The sequence below is a fragment of the Marmota marmota genome, unplaced genomic scaffold, assembly GCF_001458135.2.
Source record: "Marmota marmota marmota unplaced genomic scaffold, marMar, whole genome shotgun sequence".
In the NCBI taxonomy this organism is placed as follows: domain Eukaryota; kingdom Metazoa; phylum Chordata; class Mammalia; order Rodentia; family Sciuridae; genus Marmota; species Marmota marmota.
This window is the reverse complement of record NW_025999999.1, coordinates 5925076-5932001: the sequence shown is the minus strand read 5'-3', so window position 1 is coordinate 5932001 and position 6926 is coordinate 5925076.

Genomic DNA, 6926 nt, shown 5'->3' with positions numbered 1-6926 from the left:
TCTGAGGTGCCTGATGATCCACACCTGTTTGTTTATGTAAAACAGTGGGTACAAAGCCCTAGGAAGCTCTGAGCGAGCACCTCATGTTCAGTGAGAGCTGATCTCTGCCTGTGACAGAAATGTTTGAGTGATTTCAGATGTCGGTATCATAGCTTTTTCCTTCCAGGCTCTTAGAGTCTGCAGAGAAGGTTCTTTCAGTTCCTGCTTGAAGTGTTGAGGCCTGGCTGCTGCATTCTAGATGCTGAAAAAGAGAAGGATCTTATGAGTCTGATATCCAGTATGTAAGTCCTTCTCTTTACCCTCCCTTCCCTTCCCTGTCATTTTGCAGTTTCTATCTCCTGACTCCACCACACTGATGCGGTCACTCTGCCCTCAGATGAATTTCATGTTCCCCAGTTAGAGGTCCTGGAGTTTTCTCCAACCAGTAAATAGTTTCCAGTGTTTTGTCTGGAGTCTGGGGCATTTCCTTCTTCAACAGATCAGTGATCCTGTCCTTAGGATTCTGTGCCCTCCCCACCTCCCTCCAAGGCAGCTAGTGCCTCTGGATCTTGAGCCTTTGTGGACTTCTTCCATGGAAACCATGTTGCTTCTGTGCTGTCCCCAGTGCCTGCTTCAGCTTCACTGGTTCTGATTCAGGTTCAGTCTTAGTCATCCACCTGTGTTGCAGCTTCCAGAATCTGCCTGTAGTCTCTTCTCCCATTTTTTTCCATCCTTGGATTATGCCTGTTAAATAATTCATTTACTATGATTTTGCTAGAGTTTGGGGAGGGAGCCTGTACAGGTGTTCACTCTGTCTTCCTTACCTGAGATTCTCTTGTGTTTCTCAGAACCTTCTTATTCTGCACATATTTATTGGGTGCCTGCCGCAGTCTGGCTGGGCACAAAATCACGAGCCACTCAAGCAGGAACAAACTTTATTTTTTGAAACTGCCGCCAATGTTCTGTACGCCCCCGGGAAGATCCGATCCACACACGCGGCGTTCTCCTGGCACGTCCAGAGGAAGTTCCTCCCCCGGAACTCCCTCCTACTGTACTTTCCCAACCAATGGGAACTCTCCAGGAGTCCCGTAGCAGGCCGAGGTGAACAGCAGGAGTCCAATATCCATATGAATGCAAATCTTAACATAATCATATCATCTCAATGGCTAGCTGGCGTCACCTTTCAACCAAAAATGCCATGCATCATATACTTGGCTCTTAGCAGGTGCCTCCTGTATGTTGGGTACTATTTACACAACTGGAATGTATCAGTGAACAAAAAAGAACAACCTTTTCAATTGTGGATTTCTCATTCTAGAATGTGAATGGGGTTATAGAGATAATGTTAATCAATATTTAGATTATAATTGGCATTAGAAAGGCAGTTTTAAAAGTACTGTGGGAAAAAAGTGCAGAGGAGATAGGGATTCAGGAGGAATAGGTGGAGATAGGCTACAGTATTTAATAGAATGGTCAAAGTAAACATCATTGAGGAAGTAAAACTTAAGCAAAGTCTTGAAAGGTTTGCAATTGCATGTGTGTGTATTGTGTTTGAGTGTGTGTGTGTGTGTATACATATGTATACGTACATATTTTCCTAATAAGATGTGTTTGTACATATTTTCTATAACTTTTTTCTTTCTTCTTATCCTGTAGTTTGAAGTTAAGTAATGTCTTCTCTTGAGTCCTCATTTCACCTACTATATCATTTTCCAAGGGACCTGGTAGCCCCAATTGCCTGTGCCTGAAAGGATTTTGAACTTGGATGCTGACATTCCATATTACTTTTGGAAAGATGTCACTCCTGAATCCCAGTTTCTCATGTATATGATGGGAAGAATGGTGAGCTGCTAGATCTCATTCCTTTCCTGGAAGCTAGGACCCAAGGGCATCTAAGATTAGGAAAATTACAATAAGAATCAGTGCTGGAATGTAATTTTTAAGGACAACCAAGTGACACAGCCCATATTATTTTGGCAGAAATAAAATGTTCAACTTATATTGGAAATTAGTTTTACTTTGGAGATATTGAGGTAAACTGACTTACAATTTCCATTCACCATACTTCACACACACTTTGCACATTCCTTCAGCCTGCTTTTCTGTTCAGAGTCACAAGCAAAGGCATTAAGTTTGAGTGTTATATTCCTAGTCCTATGCTGATACTTCAACTATTGAGAGTTACAACATCCTGATGAGATACAAGTTACTAGCCTTATATTAAAATAAGCAAACTGAATTTTAAGAAAACAAATTACTGACCTAAGTCACACTGCTAATAAGTGGCACAACCAGAATTCAAGCTACACCAGTTTGACCCCTGAGCATAAGCTCTTATTGTGCACTACACCACCTACCTAGTAGAGTTGCCCAGAGTGGCATTCCAAAAAGTTTTATGATTCATCAAATGCACAGATACTAATAGATGAATTTTTCAATATAAGTAATTTAACCTAAAGATAGTAAAATGAAATCCTCTTTTATGTAGTAGGTATATTAGTCCAGGTTGTAAAGAGAAACAAAATCAATAAGATATATTTATATCTATATTGAGAGAGACAGAAGGAGACTGGAAGTGTTGGATGTGATGGCACACATCTGACATCCCAGTGACTTAGGAGGCTGAAGCAAGAGGATCACAAGTTCAAGGCTAGCCTGGGCAACTTAGTGAGACCCCATCTCAAAATTAAAAATAAAACAGGACTGGGGATATAACTCAGTGGAAAAGTGCCCCTGGGCTCAACACCCAGAACCAAAAAAAAAAAAAAAAAGATTTCACTAATATGATTATGATATGGAGGCAGAATAATCAAGATCTGCATTTGGCAAGCTGGAACCTAAGAGAATCAATGATGTCAATAGTGTTCCAAGTACAAGACCTGAGGACCAGGAGGGTCAATGGTGTAAGTTACAGTCTGAATCTGAGTGTGAAGGCAGAAGAATGATATTTCAGCTCAAAGGCAGGCAGAGAGAAGGAATTTTTTTTTTTTTCATTCTCTTTAGACTTTGAACAGATTGGATGAGGCCCGCCACATTAGGGAGGATAATCTACTTTTTTTCAGTCTGCTGATTCAAATGTTAATCTCATCCAGAAACACCACCACAGATATACAGAAATAATGTCTAACCAAATATCTGGATACCACATGGCTTGGTGTAGTTTACATAAAGTAAAATAAACTATCTTAATTAGTTTAGGAAATTAATTTATTTAAAATAAACTATCTTTAAAAAGCATAAATAGTCTCTATACATAATGTGAATACTTTATTAAATTTGTGTATCTTTTGGACATTGTGTTATCTTAAAAAAATTTTTAAAAACAGTCGGAGACATTCATTTACCAGAAGTATAAACAAAGTAGGAGCACCTGGGATGAGGTTGAAGGGTAAAGGACAATTCTGATTCTTTCCTGTCACTTTAACAATTGCCAAAAAGTATTTTCAACTCCAAGGACTTTAATTTTACTTCATGATATGTTTAATTACATGATCATGAGTTTTTTGTTTTGTTTTGCTGTGTTGGGGATTGAACCTGGAACTTCCCACATGCTAAGCTCATGTTCTACTGTGCTACATCCCCAAAGAGATTTTAAAACAAATAATATGGTAGAATTATAACTTAAAATCTCAAAGTCCCAGTACCTTCCATTTACCTTTTATTCCTAGTTTTCAAATAAATTTTATTAAATTTGTTCTTCCCACTGGTCTAACATGTGAGTACTGCATACATTATTAATATACTGAATCTACCTTTTGTCTAATTTGATACTTCGAGAGATCACACCATAGGGCTTTTGCCCTCTTTTTGCCTCATTGTTATCACTTCAGCATGAGGGAGTGGGTCAAGCAAAAGTATAAACCTGGACTTTCCATGTTAATGATTTTTTTGTCTATTTTCAGTATAATACAAAAAATGAGTCCTTTAAATAGAAACATTCCTGGGGCATTTATGCATATACATATATAAGCATATAAGTATGAGTGGTGGATGAGTGAGCAGAAGTGGATGAGTGAGCGGAACATAAAGATAAATCTAATAAAGTTAGTAGTTCTTTCAGAAAATTTTACTTAGATTTTCAAATATCACATTGCAAGACATCAGGAAACTATGATTCAGTTTGCATATGATATTTTCCACAATGCATCCATTGCTAAAAAAGGAAATATACTTTCTGTATTATTTGATCATGGTAATGATAGGGTTCAAGTGTCTTCGGCTAAATAGAACTTATAAAGAACAGAACTACAAGGCTGGGGATGTAGCTCAATTAGTAGAGGATGGCCTTGCTGTGCAGAAGGCCCTGGGTTCGATCCCCAGCATCAAAAAACCAAACCAAAACAAAAAAACCTAAAAAACAGAATTGCAAATATTATTTATATTTATTGAATTGATTTATTTAACCACACCTATGAAATGTCTTCATTTGGGACTGTCATGGTGCCAGACTTTGGAATTACAAAGATGTTAGAGTCTGTAAACAAGTCAAAATAACACCTGGCATTTTGCCAGGGGAATGTTAGAGTTCATAAACAAGTCTGGATGGTGCCTGGCAAAATGCCAGAGGGAGTGGTTTGAAAAGTAACAAAAGCGAGCCATTAAGTGTGGAGATTCCTTATTGGTTGACTGATGTATCTAGTTTATGCTAATTAGATAAGCTGTGTGGAATGTATAAATACTGCTCCTGTCCTGCAATAAATGGCTCCCACTCCTGCTGTATCAATCTACACAAGTTGTTCGTCACCCCCCGGTTATTTTGCTGCAGCCGGACTGCGGCACAAAGATAAATAAGATGTGGGCCTTGCCCTTACACAGAAAATCCAGTAGGCTCGTTAGAGACACTGGCCCTTTTGAATGACCAGTGCTCCAAACCTAGATCCCATGGAACAGCCTACATTTTGCTTCCACATTTGAAATGTTCTCACCACAGATTGCTAGCTTAGTGAGATGGGATTCAGTGTATGGGTTCTGTCCAGACTACCTGAGTCAACTCCAAGTTCTGGTAGAGAATCCTGGAGTGAATTACTTAACTTCTTTTTGCTTCAGGTCCTCATCTGTAAAATTAGATAATAATGTCACATACATCACAGATATCTAATGAGAATTAAGTGGAATACTGCATGTATAATGTGTTTAGAACAATACCTGGCATGTACTAAATAAGCACTCAATAAAAATCACCTATTATTTAGCTATTATTTTAGAACACATACAATGTTCTGTGTTTTATACTGTGTTGCAAAGATTTATTTTGAAAGTTTTTTCTAAAGTTTTGATTTAATCAAAGAAAGCTTTGTAGAAGATATAAATTTAGGACAAAACTAGATATCCTCAGATAAGGAATAACATAATAAATGGTCAGGAGGCAAGTCTAGGAAAACCAGACAAAGTGAGCTATGAGCTGTTTCAATGAAAACAAATGAAATTAAAAAGGAATACTGAGATAATTAGGAATCAATTGATTAAAAATACTTAGTTTTAGAAATGAATATAAACTTTCTGCAAAATAAACTAATAGGTTATAAAGAATTTAAAGGAAGGGGAGGTTTTTCAAGATGGCGAAATAGAGGAGGTTGCTTTCCTGGCTGCTCCATGGAGTGAAACCAAGAAAGCACACAGGCAACTTTTCAGCAAGGTGGGTGAACAAACAAACAAACAAAAAAAAAGTGAGGGGAATTTACTGGAATTTAAAATTGGATATTTAAAGCAGATGGGGGACTCAGGAGGTTGGATATAATAAAATAAGAAAGAAATCCCCAGCAGCACAGCCACTGCTGAGCTTGGGCCAGAAGCACTAAGCGAGAGCAATTCCTCCATGAGCATAGTGGAGGGGTAAGGGAATTAAAGGAATGCACATTTTTGGAAGGCCTGAGGCATGTCTGGGTGCCTTTAGAAATTAAGGACTTTGCCCAGCAAACCTGAAAGACACACTGCACAATATCCTTGTGCAGGGAAAGAAGCCACCATCTCTCCAGGCATCATGTGGAAGACAAAGTAAGGAACCATTTGCAGCTGCTTCCCTGGGGGGACCAGCAGCTGAGGGGGCAAATTCCTGGCATCCCCAAGTTTGGCCCCAAATATAGGCCCAGTAAACACACACTAAACAACATAGAATGTGCTTAAGTGACCAGGAGAAAATCAAACATGGACAGCGGTTTATACAGGACACAGCTGATCATGGAAACCCACCCAACTCTATACCCTCCCTCCAATCCAAGTGCTTGCAGGACCAGCTGGGAGAGATGCATCTGGCTGGGAAGTCTGAAGAGTGAGGGCTGGAGGGATTGTTTGGAGACTAAAGGCAGGACCAGGAAATGGTGGTGGGGTGGAGGTGGGGGGTTCCAAAGGTGACACAGAGGGCTAAGAATTGGGTCCCACATGAGTGGAACCCAGGGAAGATCCCTGGGGTACAGACTTCCAGCATGAACTGTTAGAGTCTGTAAACAAGTCAAAATAACACCTGGCATTTTGCCAGGGGAATGTTAGAGTTTGTAAACAAGTCTGGATGATGCCTGGCAAAATGCCAGAGGGAGTGGTTTGAGAAGTAACAAAAGCGAGCCATTAAGTGTGGAGATTCCTTATTGGTTGACTGATGTATCTAGTTTATGCTAATTAGATAAGCTGTGTGGAATGTATAAATACTGCTCCTGTCCAATAATAAACGGCTTCCACTCCTGCTGTATCAACGTACACAAGTTCTTCGTCACCCCCCTGATTATTCTGATGCAGCCGGACTGCAGCAGATGGTGGCCCCTACCGGGAGCCCCGGGACACTCGGGGGTAAGTGACGAAAAAAAAGCTGCTCATCCATAGATAGGACGGGAGCAAATCTGCTCATCCCTAGGCAGATAGGGCGAGAGGAAAAATGGTCATTTCAAGAAAATGGAGAAGATTGATACAGTATGTTTGTGTCTTGTTTTGTCTCAGTGTATTGTATTGTCTTTGTG